The sequence below is a fragment of the Hemicordylus capensis genome, chromosome 1 (assembly GCF_027244095.1).
Source record: "Hemicordylus capensis ecotype Gifberg chromosome 1, rHemCap1.1.pri, whole genome shotgun sequence".
Taxonomy (NCBI): domain Eukaryota; kingdom Metazoa; phylum Chordata; class Lepidosauria; order Squamata; family Cordylidae; genus Hemicordylus; species Hemicordylus capensis.
Genome location: NC_069657.1, coordinates 406,292,389 through 406,308,965, shown reverse-complemented (window position 1 = coordinate 406,308,965; position 16,577 = coordinate 406,292,389). Strand labels below are relative to the sequence as shown.

Here is a 16,577-nt window from a genome sequence, read left to right as displayed (position 1 = left end):
TGCTTCTGCAGTGTTTTTCAAGGCAGGGTTGCAAAATGCTTTGCAAATTGTAGTGCAAAACTTGTGTGCATGCACTCTGTCAGTGCAGCTTGTTCCGTCCATAGGGAACAATGGGTAACTCGAAACACCCCATTGTTCCCCATGGTTAGATTCTAGGGACACCAAAGTGGATTGTGTGGTAAGGAATGATGGGTGCTACCTATCACCCAACCCACAAAAGAAATGGGCAAGTGGGCAATTTTTTATTTTTTTTAATCTTTCCCCAAAACTCCACAGGATCCTATGGAGGTTTTGTTAAAAATCACCCACTTGCCCATTTCTTTTGTGGCTTGCATGGTGGGTAGCACCCATCATGTCCTACCATTCAACCCATTTTGGTGCTTCTAGGAGCTATGCATGGGGGACAATGGAGTGTTTCAAATTTCCCCATTGTTCCCTATGGCCATAACTCTCAAAATGTTACGTCGAAACAGCCAGCTCTACCTCTGTTTCCATTGCAATGTTTCAGTCATTTGTGTTTCGGTTCGAACTTGAAACAGAATGCAAAAAACGTTTTGTGCAAATCTCTACTTTATTGTTCTTGGCCCAATCCAGATATACTCCCATGTAGTCCAGAATCCAATTTGGATGAATTTACAGCAGGCAGCCTCACCAAATCCAATAAAAAGCTATGTTGTTTGTTTGTTTGGGCAGCTTTGCCAGTAACTACAAAATACTCAGATCGCAACACCAAGGAAGGCAAGACTGAACTGGCCAATCTGGAAAAATGGCCAGGGCCATTGTCTACTGCTCTCCAGAAAAACAACCTCTTTTTCTGTCCATCTTTCAGTCACACTGGACAGTTTCCCAATGTCACTCCCACTTCTTAAAACATAGCCCAGGAATAATTAATGCACATGTCTACCTCTCAGGAAAATGCAAGCATTGCAAGGTTCCAGTACAGATTTAGTCATAATTCACTTTGAAGATATGTGCATATCTTAACCTTCTTCAATATTATGTTGTAGGAGATTTCCGATAAAGGAGTCGCATGTGAGATCATTCATGTGCCACATAATCATAATATGAGAAGCAGCAATCACACTGCTCCATAATTATGTTGTTTTTTCTAGCTTTCAACAGGTCATGCAGATTTGACCCTCAACATTCTGTTCTTATGTTTGCATGTGATTTTTCAAAGGCTAAATATAAACTGCCGAAAGATACTATTGTCCAGCCTTTGTGGTGCTTGGAAATGAACTTAAATGAGCTTCACCCATCACTGGTTAAAAACTTCAGATATGTAAACGATCCTTTCTCATTCTGGTGTTCTCTTCTGCGCAGACACCTATCCACAGTGGCAGGTATAATGATGATTGCACTCTGCACAAGGAATGGTTATTTATCATAATCTCTTCACTTCTTCCCCTCCCTTCTTATGCAAATGACCTGCTCAATCTCAAAAGGGAGAAAAACTATAAATAAAATGCAAGCGGCTATTTTGGGAAAAAGAAACACTTCTTGTTCCTTTGAGTAAACATCTATTCCCTTCCTCCATTTATTTCAGCTTATCTAATCTCCACCATGAATTCCAAAACCATGGACAAATAATTTCATTCAGCTTCTACCAAGGCCTTGGGAACAGAGCATGCAGACTCCTTTCTGAGTGTGGGCATCACTAACTCTAGATTGAAGGGAGAAGGGTTTACACACAACATTATGGGCCCTTCAATTTGGGCCCCCTTTTTACTCAGAGTGATTCAGAGCAGCTCAGCAGGGGTTCAAAACCCCAAGAATTGTGAGCATGTTTGCAGGTGGGCAACTGTGAACAATGAGCTTGTGCACATACAGTGTTAAAACATTTATAAGCTCTGCCTTTCTCCATGTGTTCAAAGGAACATAGGGAGCTGCCAGACTATTGGTCCATCTAGCTCAGTATTGCCTACTCTGATTGGCAGTGGCTCTCCAAGGTTTCAGGCAGGAGGTTTCCCCAGTCTTACCCAGAGATGCCCAGGACTGAACCCAGGACCTTCTGCATGCAAAGGAGAAGCTCTGCCACTGAGCTACAGCCCCATTCATATCTATGGATGTGTCATATGAACAGGGCTTTGGAGAGTCATCAAAATGCTGATGGACTGAAGCGAGGGTGTGATATGTGAAATTATCGGAACCCTATCATATCATTTAGGAAACCACTGTAGTGAAGTCAAGGTCATAGCCAATGTCAAGGTGGCCTCAGGACTTTCAGACAGGGCTTATATCACACTGACCCTGCAGGGAGAAGCCATAGGCCCACAGCAAGCCCACTTCCTTTCACTCCTGCTGAAAAGAGAAGATAAAGGGAATGGAAACTTGCATGCCAGTCTAGTCAGAGCGCTTGTAGCTGAAAGCAAAAACAGTAAGTTCAGGAGGTTGATGATGAAGAAAAGTCAACACTGAGTTTTAAAAAACCACAAGCCTTGGGAATGCTGCTTTAAATACTCTCAAGAACTCCCATGAGCTCCTTTTCCCAGACTTTTGTTTTTTAAAATTGTCCTTCAAATTCATTTCTTTGTCTTACAGTATACCTCAAAAGATAGACATACCAGAAGATTGAAAAAGATTATGATTTGTCTGGAGTATCAAAATCATTTTCATAAAAAACAAACACATTCTTATAAATAAACTCATCTTATAAATAAACATGCATATTATGTTAGATCAGAGGAAAGTTAAAGGAGACATTCTTTAGTGCCGTGGTAGTCCATGCTGTTTTAATGATAGGTAAAGGAATTCAGATATGTTTTGTTTTGCCTGTTTTCATGTTTCTACTATATATTTTTCCATTTACTTTTTAACTAAATATGCGACTTTTTTTTAAAAAAAGTTTTGGTTTGTTCTGGACTCAATTGGTCCTCACCGTGAGGCTATTCTCACGAGTGAGTAAAACCGGGCTAAGGGGGCCCAGCCTGGTTTTGCTCGCTCATGAGAACCACCAGACTTGAGGGCAAGCCCGGTGGCTCCATGGCGCCAAGGCCTCCTAAATAGGTTAGGAGGGCTCCATTCACCTCGTTTTTTGGATTGTGTTTCGGGGGGAGGGAGGATCCCAGAAATGTACAACACATGTGTGGGCTCAGGGAAGGGAGGGGGCTTTGGAGAGGGGCTCGGGGGAGGGAGGGGGAGGGAGAATCCCAGAAATGCACTTGCATGGTGCATTACTGGGCTCCAGGGGGTGGGATGCTTGCCCCTGTGCTGGGTTTCCCTTCACCCAACCCCCAGAGCTGCTGGGCAATGTGCGGGCAGACATCAGGAGAGCCAATGCTCGATTCGCCCACCCAGGGACCAAGGGAGGATCATCTGCAGAGAGGTAAGTGCTTTCAGGCTTCCTCCCTGCAAAAGAGGGTAGCCCTTCTCACTTGATCGTGAGAAGAGCTTCATTGCCGCCTCATGATCATGACCATTCCCTCTGGGAAGGTTTTGCCTCCAGTTCCTTGGACCGGATCATGCACTAAGCCCTTTCTTGGCTGCAATTCTCATCTGGGCCTTGGCCACATGAAAGGTGGAACGTTTTATGAGAGCAATCATCAAACTGGATGAGGTCATTCACCCGATCAAAAACTGTGTTCTACTTGGGTTTGAGAGCTGTGTGTGCTCCCAATTTTTGGTTGTTTGGAAGCAAAGTAGGAGGAAACCCTGGGTAGCTTTTCCTCCTATCTTGCTTCCATACAATCACTTCTGTCCAGGTTTTCCTCCTATCTTGCTTCCACACAACCAGAAATTGGGAGCACACACAGCTCCCAAACCCAGGTAAAACAGAGTTTTTGATTGTTTGAATGATCTCGATCACTACTTCCATGCATATCAGCAGCAGACCTTTTGTTTGGGCCAAATCTTATGAAAACATTACCTGATTCATGGTTCATTTCATTTCAGAGCCTACTCTCTTGGTTCAGCAGCTCTGGGTGCCCTCCGGATGTCTCACCAGCTATTATCTCATTGTATTAAAGGAGCGGGAGAATGAGCTTTCTTGCCTAATCACTTAAGAAAAATGAAACAAAATGGACTGTTAATTCAGAAAGAACAGCCAGAAAAGCGAAGAGAATTTGTGTGTTTCTATGAATAACATAACTCATCACATTCTAGTCACAGTACAACATTGGCTTGTCTAGACGGTTGCTTCCTATCCTTCTGATCCTGCTCTGTGGTCCACACAGCCAGAGGTGCAAGAAGCATCCTGGAGAAAACCTGATAAGTTTTGTCTCTAAAGCATAGCACACCAGCCTCGCATACTGCTGGACTAGAAAAGACTGGAGCACTGGGCAGATCTGGATTACAGGAGACAAAAAATGCTGAAACTATATTGCCCATCTTCAGAATAAATTAAATTTAAAAATAGATACAATTCTTGTTGGAGCTAGGATCCTGGCAGCATCAGCTCTCAGCTGCAATGTCTCATTGTGACCACTGGGTGGGTGGAGTTTAGGGTCATGGATAAAAGTGCTGGACTCATCCCCTCTTTGTTCTTCCAGTGTTAGTCTCCATTTTGTCTCTCCAGAGATGTCTATTTGTTTTAGTCTCTCTCTCCCCTTTCAGCCTTAAGCTCAGATTTCCCATCCTTTTGTAACTTCTAAATAAATCCTTGTTGTTCTTCAAACTTAAAGAACTGTCTCCAGACCTCTTGCTTGGCTGAATTCTCCCCACACTGGCTTTGCTCTGCTAATGGGTTGAACTGCCGTTCTTCTCCTACAATTCTAGGGCTGGAAACAGCACAGGGGTGGATTAAAGGAGTTAAGGGCCTTGCACCAAGGTCCAGCATGTGGCCCCAGCCTGCTGAGATGACACCACCCAATGCCATCAACTGCTGCCGCTCAGAAGTACACTGAAAGTACCACTTAAAAACACATGTGTGCACATATGCACCCTGGCTGAAGTTCAAAAGCTATCAACTGCAGGATTCTTCAGTGGTGGCACGTGTAAAACTGGTCCCATGGGACTGCATGCAGATTAGATGCGGGGTGGGAGTAGGGGAGATCAGGCCCTAGAAAATGGGCATTAAATTATTTATTTATTTAGTTCTATACCACCAAGCCTTAAATCTCAAAAGTGGTGTGCAACACAAATATAAAACAATTAAAACAACTTAAAACATCCGCTAAAAGCTTGACCAAAACGATGTCCTTAAGGCCTTCTTAAAGACCACCAAAGATGTTAATCTTTGCATCTCAGCAGCAGGGAGAATGTTCCAAGATCTGGGGGCAGCTGCGGAGAAGGCTTGACCCCAAGGCATGGCCAGAGCCAGAGATTTCAAAGGCAAGTGCAGGTGAACCCCCACAGTCGATGGGCCATTGAGTCAAAATATGTAAACAAGTATTTCAAAACGGGCAAGGCCACTCAGAAATGTGTGTGTGTGTGTGTGTGTGTGTGTGTTTGTGTGTGTTTGTGTGTGTGTGTGTGTGATAAAGTTGTATCTACCTCTGAAATGGCTGAGGGGAGGGAGACAGAAGGGAAATGATGAATGATGAGCACAAAAAACACCCTACTGGGTTTCGTTCCTGCCTCTGCTGCCGTAATAGGACGCCCGCAGGCAATGTCTTTCTCTGCCCTGGAAGAAAGTGTACTCTGATTACAAAAGACACCCCTCTGACTGCCAACCTGTCTGTTAAACGCTGCCCCCCCCCCCATTCAGGAGAGTACACACAGAGCCATCATCTGGGCAAGTTTCTGTTACATAAGCCAAGGCTTGCGAGCCAGTAGGAAAAAAACTGAAACAGAAGCTGCCGCCAGATCTCTTTCTGCTCTTTGTAAATAAGCACAGTAATGATACTTCTGAGGCCTTTAATCTGGGGGATCGCAAAGCAGTGGGAAACACTAATTGATTGCGCCATCAATACCGCATACTGTGCGGCATGCTCAAGGTCACGCAACAGGCATAGTCTTCCTCTTTTTTCTTTCTTTCCCTGGGCTCCCTTCTCACAAGGCTTTGGTTGTTAAGCCCTATTTTGACTCTCCAGGGATGTTACTGAAGTTAATACCTCAAGCAGAGAAAGATAAAAACAACAGCAGCTTGCTTCTGGTTGAGCTAAGTGCTCTCGTAGCAAAGGAGGGCAAAACGGTGGCCTGCACGCCTCTGTTCTTTCCACCTTGAATCAGGTGAGGCCTGCAGGCACTAGTGCACAGGGCAAAAGGTTCAGCGTCATCTGGGCAGTTCATTGTGCTAAACAATTTCATTTATTTGTTCGTGGACAGCTTGCATTTGCTGTATCCAGCCCTTTTTCCAAGGAGCTCAGGGCAATATACATGGTCCCTGAATTTTACAGTCACAACAGCCCTGCAAGGTAGTTAGGTTAGGTTGACAGATGGGGGGGGGGGGGCTATTCACATGCGCAGGCAAAACGGGCTAAGGAAACCCAGCCTGGTTTTTCTGGCCCATGTGAACTGCTGGGAGTCATGTGGCTTCCGGCAGTGGCGTGGCGGCAAACCCACTTAGGGAACCTGCCACTTAACCCGGGTTTAGGGTGCGAGGGCTAATTGGCCATGTGTTGGTGCCACATGGCTCTGCACAGCATCTATCTATCTATCTATCTATCTATCTATCTATCTATCTATCTATCTGATTTCTATACCATCCTTCCAAAAAATGGCTCAGGGCGCTTTACATTAAAACAACACTAAAATCAACTAACTGTTAAAATCAAAAACTGTAAAAACAACATAAAAGCATTATTAAAACAATTAAAGCAGTTTGTAAAACCCTGGAAAACCAGGCTGAACCTTTACAATTTAAAGTCAGTTTAAAAACCCTGGAAGGCCAGGCTAAACAGATAGGTCTTAAGGGCTCTCCTGAAGGCCAGTAATGAACTCAGATTGCAGATTTCTGCCGGGAGTGCATTCCACAGCCCAGGAGCAGCTACAGAGAAGGTCTGCCTCTGAGTCGCCGCCAGACGTGTTGGTGTCAACGGAAGATGGACCTCCTCAGATGACCTTAATGTGTGGTGGGGATTGTACCAAAGAAGTACCTACACATGAGTAGCTTCCTGGCCAGTGCCGAAAAGATCCCTATAATGCAGTGCATTATGAGAGTTCCAGTGCATTATGAGAGTTCTTGAGCAGTGCATTATGGGAGTTCCAGGGGCTGGGAAGATGCATCCCAGCTCCTGACCCTCCTTGTGGCCAGCAGTAGCTGGCAGTTGTTTGGGCGCACGATCTGCCACCCAGCAATGAAAAAGGAGATTGTCTGCGGGGGAGGTAAACATTTCAAGGCTTCCTCTCCCTGCCCCTTTGAGCCCTTTCTCCTGATTGTAAGAAAGGGCTCCAGAAGTGGCCAGAAATCACTCAGTGAGCTTTATGATTGAACAGACATTTGAACCTGGGTTTTTCCAATCTAAGACAAACACTCTAAACTACTACAGCACATTGCAAAATTCTGTTGCAGGTGACCCACATTTTGTGTAAAAGAGTTTTGCAGCTGGTGGTATCAGGCTTAGATTTGTATATATTTGCTTATTTTGCATAATTTATTTTACTCCTGCTGTTTGTAATGAAAGATTATGTAGGGACCCTTCCTGACCATTGGAAACTTTCACAAATGCAAACACCCTATTTGCTTGGTGATTTCACACTATTTCAAGGTTATCTCCACAGACATAAGGTACAGCAACTTGCTTTGTTGTATAAGAAGAAAAGCTATTTCTCAAGAGGCAGAATTCTGTGACCAATAAAGATGAGAATACTCAGAGCATCTACTTTAAATGCAGAAGGTCCCAGGTTTACTCCCTGGCATCTCTGGGTACAGCTGGGAGAGACTCCTGCCTGAAATCTTGGAGAAGCTGCTGCCAGTCATTGTAGACAATACTGAGCTAGATGGACCAGTGGTGTGACTTAGTATGGCAGCTTCTTATATGGTGCTTTCACAGCATTTATATGGATTTGTGGGATAAACACAGAGTTTCCTCTCTTCTAAGGTCATGTGGCTCAAGGTCAGGTGTGTAGCCATGGCATAGACCCAAGTTACGGTATGACCCCCTTCTGTGTGGCTTGCTTTTGGTATTGGCTGATGCCTAAATGCATGCTAATGTTTGTATTTGTGATTTTGCTAATGAAGACCACACTATCCTCAATATTCCTAGACTTTTCTGCTATTTGGAGTTGCCATTTCAATTCACTTGAAGTGGAACTGAGAGCAAACATAGAAGTCATATTCAGCAAAACATCAGTTAAAATGCTGAGGAAAACTAAAACAATTTTAGTATGATTAGCAACATTTCTTAAGGGGGTTTCATAAAACTCTGCTGCTAGTGATGCATAAACTTTCCTGGACTCACCTCCATTTTGAGTCACATTTTGCATTCTCTACTGTGTGGTTTGATATCCTGGTTTGGTTTATTCCAAGTCCAATTGGTTGACATTCCCCAGGTTTGTATGCAATGGAAAACTGTGGTTATTCAAAAGTGAAAGTAGAACCTTTTGCTTTCTCTGTCTTGCATGCGAAGAGGAATATGAGATTTGGATGCTCACACTATACCTCATTTATGTAGTGCTAAACCATGGCTTAGTGTTATGTCTGAACCAGGCCTTTCAGTATCTCTAAGCTTTCTCAGTAGTGAGCTGGGACCCACCCAATAAGTATGGAAAAGAGACACCTTTAAAAAGTGGCGATTCTCCTTATTTAGCAGAGAGCAACTGGCCCTATCCATCCCCAGCACAGCATCCTTCCAGTGGCTGTTGCTGGTGTCTGTCATGTTCCTTTTTTAGATTGTGAGCCCTTTGGAGGACAGGGAGCCATTTTATTTATTTATTTATTTATATCTATGAAAGCTGCTTTGAGAACTTATATTGAAAAGTGGCATATGAATATCTGTCATATTTGCATTCATATAGAAGCTTTGGAGATAGCTCATCAGACTGCTGGCCATAGAGCAAAACAGCAGGAAGGATGTGTTTGCTTTGGAGGTGGCATCAATAACTGGCCTCAGAACAAAATTAGTAGCCCATTCATAGACCCCCTTAGCAAAACACCTAGGAACCATGGCTTTTGAGAATTACTAAATTGACTTTATCCACGCCAGTGTACACATTGCCTATTCTGCTGATACTATCAGGAAGAACATCAGCGGCACAAATGTTTATGCTATTACCTGTCTGTTTGAAGCCGCACAACAGCCCCGACAGTACATTGCACAGAAGCTGCCCGACAACTTCCATATGGTTACAATGTTCCAAGCTAAGCCGGAAATGCACTGGTGACAGAGAGATGAAGGACTTTATATAGCCTATTAATTCAATCCCCCAAGTGTTGTGGTTCCCAGCTGCCACTGCTCTTGATAAATTGCCACATTATACAGTTTGTAGCCATGCTCTTCATCTGAAGGTCTGTTTGGAGACTGAAGACAAAGCATGCCAAACCATCTACCCCCACCCCACCACGGCCGCCTAAATATTTAGCTTCCCTCTACTGTGTACACACTTTATATGCTGCCAGTCGATGGCTTTCAGAAGTAACATATATTGCCCTGAACATTATTAGACAACTGGGTTACACTTTGCCACACTGCAAAGTAGAGCTATCTATTGGAAACTGGGTGGAAAACTAGGGGCCAAGTTCCACAGTCACTATGTGCCTGGCCAGCCACTCCCCCCCAGGCTAAACTGCATTATGCACACTGTGAAAGGGGTCATCTAAATAGTCCCGACTCCCATAATGAGCACATAACACATTTCTGCATTCTGCTGCTCAACCATATTCATAAGTTTTGGAGCGGCGTGCGAAATTGTTACCAGCTACATGAGACTTGGCTCTGAGATCTTAGGAGAAAAGGGAGTTGTATTATAATCCTTTGCATGCATAACCATATAACACCGATTCTAAAAGAACTGCACTGGCTGCCGATAAGTTTTCGAACAAAATACAAAGTGCTGGTTATTACCTATAAGGCCCTTAACAGCTTAGGTCCAGGGTACTTAAGAGAGTGCCTTCTCTGTCATGAAACCTACTACCTATTAAGATCATCTGGAGAGGTCCAGTTATGGTTGCCGCCAACTCATTTGGTGGCAATTTGGGACCGGGTCTTCTCTGTGGCTGCCCCAGGGCTTTGGAATGTGCTACCTGCTGAAATAAGAACATCTCATTCTCTGTCTGCTTTTAGGAGGACCTTGAAGACGTACCTGTTTCCCCAGGCTTTTAACTGAAATTTAAATTTTAAATTTTAATGTGTGCTCTTATCTATTGTGATTTTTATCTGTTTTAATGAATTTTAAATGTTTTGTTTTATATTATGTTTTAATCCGTACACTGCCTAGAGATTGCTATACTAGGCGGTATAGAAATGCAATCAATCAATCAATCAATCAATCAATAACCTTCTATGCTTTTGCAACCTCCATACTTGACTACTGCAAAGCATTTTATGTGGGGCTGCTCTTGAAGACAACCCAGAAGCTTAAGGTGGAGTGAAATTCTGGTGTGTGTCTTATAGATACAAGATGAAGAAAACATATTCAGCCAAAGCTGTTTCAACTGCACTGGCCGCCAAAATGTTTCTGGGTTCAGCATTTTTTGTTTTTTAAAGCTCAATGAGGTTTCTAAAGATCATAGTCCCACAATAAGATCTCATCCGCACTATCCAATTGCCATGCTTTGCCAAACATGAAGTGAACATTCTATGTATCATCTACTCCTCTCTATAGCATATCCACATCTGGACAAGCATGCTAGGATTCTGATGCAAGTCGGCTTGCTCCTGGTCCAGACTGCCCCTAGTTTTTGCCAGTAGCCTATCTGTCTTCACATCTCTGCAAGAGAGAAAAAGGGAGTTGCTGATCTCTTTCACTTGAGAGAGAAATGCAAAACCTGCTGCCTTGGGCCTGCCCTAGGACTGCTGCTCTTCAGGATTAGCCTGGAGTATTTAGAGATCAGCATCAATCTCCAGGAAAGATTGAAAAGCAATCCTGGAGGTTTTTAATGGCTTGATATTATGAAAACACATTAGAGGGGAAACCATACATTCAGGAATCAATTGTACCAGGACTGGCAACCCTGGCCTACTCCAAGAAGACCCATGCCACAAAGTTACTTGTAAACGATATTACAGTCCTAGGGGAATGGTCTGAGGGTACGTGATATTGCCACTTTGCTGAAGCTAAGCAGGTCTAAGGCTGGTCAATGCCACGACTGCCTGAGAACCTGAAGAAAGCTACCTTGAATTCTAGGATGGGATAAAAGTGGTGTGTACATGTAATAAATAAGTGTTTTTTGTTTGTTTTTTGTTTGTTTTGTTTTGTTTTGCTCCTTGCCATTCTGGAAGCTATGCAGCAGCTGAGTCCCTACAAGAGAAGTTGCCTCTTCCAGTGGTGGGGAGTTTGCTATTATTTCTGACATCACTGTCATTTCTCTCCTTCATCTGGATAGCCTGTCCATTTCTTCCTTGAGCTGTTTTGTATCAAGACACAGTGGGGTATCTCGGCAGCTTAGCTTGAGCTCTCTTTGCTTCAACCATCTCATTAGTACTCGGGCCTTCAGCTCTTTCTAATCCCTTGTGCTTTCCTCTTGTGAACAAACATTGCAAATTGCAGGTAAAGATCTCGGGCAGCAGCCTCGACCTTATGCTCCACATTAAGGATTGCTTTCACTTGGCTGCTAATGATATTTTTGGATGCCATCAATTGCTTTGGTGCCATACCAACCTACATTACACTCCGAGTAGTGTTACTTTATCATTCTACATGGCAGTCCCTCATTAAGCGTAAAGGCACTAATTTACTAATTCTGGCCGTGACTGTGTCACCAATGGCTTTCAAAGCAACCCACAGTACATCCATCATAGGACACTTGGGAGGCTCACCGTCCCAAGTGATTGGCTGAGCGTAAGGATGTTGCAAAACTGAACTTGAGGTTTCTCCAAAACCTTTTGCATTAGGCCCAACTCCAGGTTGTGACTCATCAAGACTCCCAGAAAGACCCCTTCACTTCTCTACCATTTTGTGTTTAGGCCATGATGATGGTTGAAAAGATTGAGCATCCCCCCCGCCAAAAAAAAACAGGCCATCCAAAGACAATCTTGCCTTTCTGCAGGTGAGAATTGCTGTTTTGTTGGGTGGTTTGTTGTTGTTTGGCTGGTAGACCTGGGGATGAAATGAGAAAATGATGCATTGCTTCCCAGAAATACAGGAGCAGTGTGTATATTGATACCCTCCAGAATTTAACTAATGAAAACAGGGACATGCCTGCAAATGTGTAGAGGGCATGGCCAAGCAACTGGGAGGTGTGGTGCACACTGTATGGGGCGGGGGGATACCAAGCAACCTAGGAGGAGTGGCATAGAGTTCTGCCTACAACCATGCCACAAATGGGGAAAAGGTCATAATGTACATGCAGACACATTATTCCAGATTACCAAAGCGGACAAGCCAAGCCCATCCTCTCCAATATGTCATGGATGAAAATAGGGATATAATTGTAACAACCAGTTCTCGTACCAAGATCCCTCCCGGCCACATTGCTGAAGAATGCTATACGCTGGACACTGCATAGTGCCTAAGTGTTGTGCACCCATTTACAGTACATACATCCACTCATCCGTAAGTGAGCCATGATCAACCTATGGAATTTTTTGGCCATGGGATGTGATGATAGCAACTAGCTTGGATGGCCTTGGATGGCTTAGACAAATTCATGAAGGACAGGTCTATCCATGACTACTAGTCTGGTGGCTATGGGATAGGGGTGTGCATGGAACCAGCTGGTTTGGTTTGGTTCAAGTCCAAATGGGACCTGAACCATACTGGGCCAGTTTGGCCAGGCACCCCGCCCCCCCGCAAACTGGTTCAGTCCAGAGGGGTTTCACGATTTGTTGTTCTTGTTTTTTAATTTCCCCCCATACTTTCCCCTTCTGGGGGAGTTGTTCAAGGCGGGGGGGGTTTCCTGCGGAGTCCCCCCTCCCCCACTAGCCTCTCTTAAGCCTTAAGTTCAGCCGTTTTTTGGCTACTCATCGGCCTTTCCCGCCTCGGCCATTTTGGAGGCTGGTGCACCTGTGCAATAGGCCTCTGCGTGGTCTGGGTCTGGGCCACACAGAGTACTAATGAGCAGATGCGGCCTCCAAAATGGCTACTGTGCCGCAGGGGAACTTATGGCTTAAGGGAGGCCAGCGGGGGGAGGCAGAACCTCCATGGACACCCCCCCCGCTGCCTTGAACATCTCCCACAGAGGGGGTAAGTGGGGAAAATACTTAAAAAACCCACCCCCAGGGGGTTCGGTGCGGGGTCAAACCAGGTATAGTTCGCTTCAGCACTGAACATGTTTGACGTTGAACCTGTTTGCACATCACTGCTGTGGGACACCTCCAGCATGATGCCTCTCAATACCAGTTGCAGGGGAGCCACAGCAAGAGGGAGGGCATGCCTTCGCCTCTTGCCTGTGAGCTCCCAAGAGGCATCTGGTAGGCCACTGTTTGGAAAAGGATGCTGGACTAGATAGGCCTTGGGCCTGATCCAGCAGGGCTGTTCTTATGTTCGCCCTCCTACCCGACTGGAGATTTGTTTTTAGTTTTTAAAATGCTTGGGAGAAGAGCTGCAGGGTGGGAGGTAAGTGGCCGGTGAGGAAAGGATTCCACTCCTCTCATCTACATACCCCTTTTGCTCTTTCAGTCCATCACGCACACCCCGCCGCCACCAGCAGCTTTATACAGCTCGGAACAGAGCTGCATTGCAAGTGATGGGGCTCTGCCACTTCCACATCTAGCTTGGCTCTGAGATAAAACCTTGGAGCATTTGTTAAGATCTTTATCCACTTGAAAGACCTGGGGAGTTGGGCAGAAGTCAAGGAACAATAGCTCTGTCAGTGTTTCTCTCTCTGCAAAACGCCTTCTTGGCCCAGAACCCCAGGCAACAGAGTCCACAGGGATGCTTGGCACTCTTTTCATCCCTTCTTTTCGGCTTCTGAATGGAATTAGAACAATGAAATGAGGTGACAACTGGGGCTGTCACACTGAAATAATAATTATCCCCCCCCCTTTTTTTAAATTTTTTTGTAGCTCATCTACCAAACAAAAGGTTGAAGTGCCAATAGATCAGAAATCTACTTATTCTCACCAGAACTGGCTCAAAAATAATATTACTTGGAAACATCTTTGCTTTAACTCCTTCCTTGCTTGTCATTAGTCACCATAATGTCAGCGGAGCAGTGCTGAAGCTAAGAAATGGAAATGTAAACGGCGCTGTGTAAAGGTGCTTTAATGTTGTTGAAATTTGCCCTCTGCTGAAATCTGCCTTTCTGCTCCTTTTCCTTGCAGCAGCCATTTTAATTTCACCATACAAGAAAGGTGGCGTTTGCTCTATACTTGTGTTACTCACCTCAACTTTGGAGCCTGGGAAAGGAAAGAGTCAGACAGACTTGCTTGGGGGAGGGAGCTCATTCGTTACAGTCGTGCTTTCTCCTCTGTGCCCCTCTTTCAGCTTTCTGCTGCCAGTTGGCTCTCGTAAGACTTATGCTCACATTGCTCCATGTAGGAGCCCAGTTGTGTGGTTGCAGAAAGAGGACTGGTTCTCATGATTTTAAGAAAGTTGGAGGAGCTCCCAGTGAAGATCCCGGAGCCATGCACACTCCTGAAAATCGTCCGTGTGGGCAGAAAAAATGTCGGACCAGGGAAGTGATCAGGAAGTAATCGTGTGGGACAAACAATCGTAGTTGGTCAGTGTTAGCACTGCTCACAACTACTAACTGGGCGAAGAGGAACCTTTTTAAAGTGGCGATTCTCTTCATTTAGCAGGGGGAAAGCAACTGGCCCTATCCAGCATAACACAACATCCCTCCAGTGGCTGTTGCTGGTGGCTGCCTTACGTTTCTTTTTAGATTGTAAGCCCTTTGAGGACAGGGAGCCATCTTATTTATTTATGTCTTATTTCTCTATGTCAACTGTTTTGGAAACCTTTGTTGAAAAGCGGTATATAAACAAAATATTTGTAGTTGTAGCAGCCAACATCAGTAATCTTAGATTTGATCTAGGGTGGAGGATAGGGTTGCCATATTCTGGCTTTCCAAATCTGGGTGCCGAATTTTCATATTATGTTAACTGGCTTGAAAATAATTTTTGGCAGAATAGTGATTGAATGTTTTGCTCCACAACTCCGCTTCTTCTAGAGCTTAGAGTTTGTTTATTTTAATGAAAGCTGAAATCTGGGCAAATCTGGGTGGGCTAAGCAATCTGAGTGTGATGCTTAAAATCTGGGTAAAAGCTGGAATTTTTTTTTTGCGGGGGTGGGGGGCATGACAACTCTAGTGGAGGAGCATGGCTGATCGTGCCAACCAACTGTGATGGACTCCTCTCACATGATCACTTCCTTGTCCTCTGCCTGACATTTGCTCCTCCAACTCACACTCAGTCGTGAGAACCTGACCAGGAAGAGGGATGCCAGCACAAGCCCTGTGTGAGTCAAGTGATGGCAAAGCAAAGAGCAACACACTTCTTGAACCAACTTGTTACCTTCCCCAGCCATGTCTGTCTCTCCTCCAGCATCCTCTAGTCTAGGGTTCTGTTTACAACAGTGGTCAGGTAGATGCCTCTGAGATTCTTACAAGCAACCAAGGAATAGACTAGAGGCAAGAACCTTCCCCTGCTGTTTTCTCCTAGTATCTGTTATTCAGAGGGACTGCTTCTAGACTTTCAGACTCCTTTAGCTGTCGTACCTATTGGTCATTAATAGACTTGTTCCTTGTAAACATATCTAATCGTTTTTTAAAGCTATAACCCATTTAAGTATGCTAATACTTAAATCCTGGTAAACCATCCCAGTAAACTAATAAGGAAACTAGAATTTGAACTGGAATTCGAAATGAATCCGGAGTAAACATTCCAAGGCAGTTGTAAGAGGGAAAAGCAGCTGTGAGGTGGCTGAAGGAGAGATAGGGAAAGGAATTAGACTGTGCAGTTGTTTATTAGCTGAGGAATTGACTAAGAGTTGTTATCAGCAGGTGATATGGCTCAGTTCAGTTCTGTTTATTTACGGTTGCTGACCAAAGAAATATATACATACGGCTCAAACAGAAACTATTCCAGGAACTCGTGAACCTTATAAAATCTAACTATACAGATACTTACTTTGAATGCTAATCGCAACAAGACAAAACTTAGCGACTGCATAAGTAATGTTGTCATCTCTGTCAGATAAGAGATAGCTAACATAGAATTCATCCAGTGTTATTTGCGGCCAGTGTTATTTGCTAGGAGGGGTGCTATTAGCGAATATCCCTGTAGAAACTACAGTATAATAACACATGAGATAATGTCTCAATAGCACCTGACATGCAAAGACATAACTGTTCCACATAAGGGAAGTGGTATGGCTTATTGATTAATAAGATAATAAGCCTATTCACATGACCCTGTGGGCGGGAGGGGGAAAGGTTATTCCAGACTAACCTCTCCCCCAATGATTGCTGTCCTAATCTACTGTGCGCCCACACAATCTGCGCTGCTGCAAGTAACACGGATCTCTGGAGGCCAGGACAATGCATCCTCACCTCCAGGAATCCCACAATGCACTGTGCAATGAGCGTGGTGCACTGGGGGATTTCCCTACAAGACAGGCACTCATCTTTGTATCTTTGTATCTCTTTGGGCTGCGTGCCT

At 44.5% G+C, this 16,577-nt stretch overlaps 2 long non-coding RNA genes across 2 annotated transcripts in view; one reads left to right on the top strand and one right to left on the bottom strand.

Moving 5' to 3' along the window:
- Positions 1 to 4,621, top strand: part of LOC128349784 (uncharacterized) — a 68,592-nt gene extending 63,971 nt beyond the window's left edge. The window contains exon 2 of the long non-coding RNA XR_008318993.1: positions 3,892 to 4,621. This is a non-coding gene — a long non-coding RNA (uncharacterized LOC128349784). The remainder of the gene's footprint in view (positions 1 to 3,891) is intronic.
- On the bottom strand, positions 553 to 7,074 carry LOC128349786 (uncharacterized). Its single transcript, XR_008318994.1, has 3 exons — positions 6,979 to 7,074; positions 3,866 to 3,996; positions 553 to 1,362 (listed from the first exon to the last, which is right to left on the bottom strand). It is a non-coding gene; the product is annotated as an uncharacterized LOC128349786 (long non-coding RNA).
- Positions 7,075 to 16,577: the final 9,503 nt, after the last annotated feature.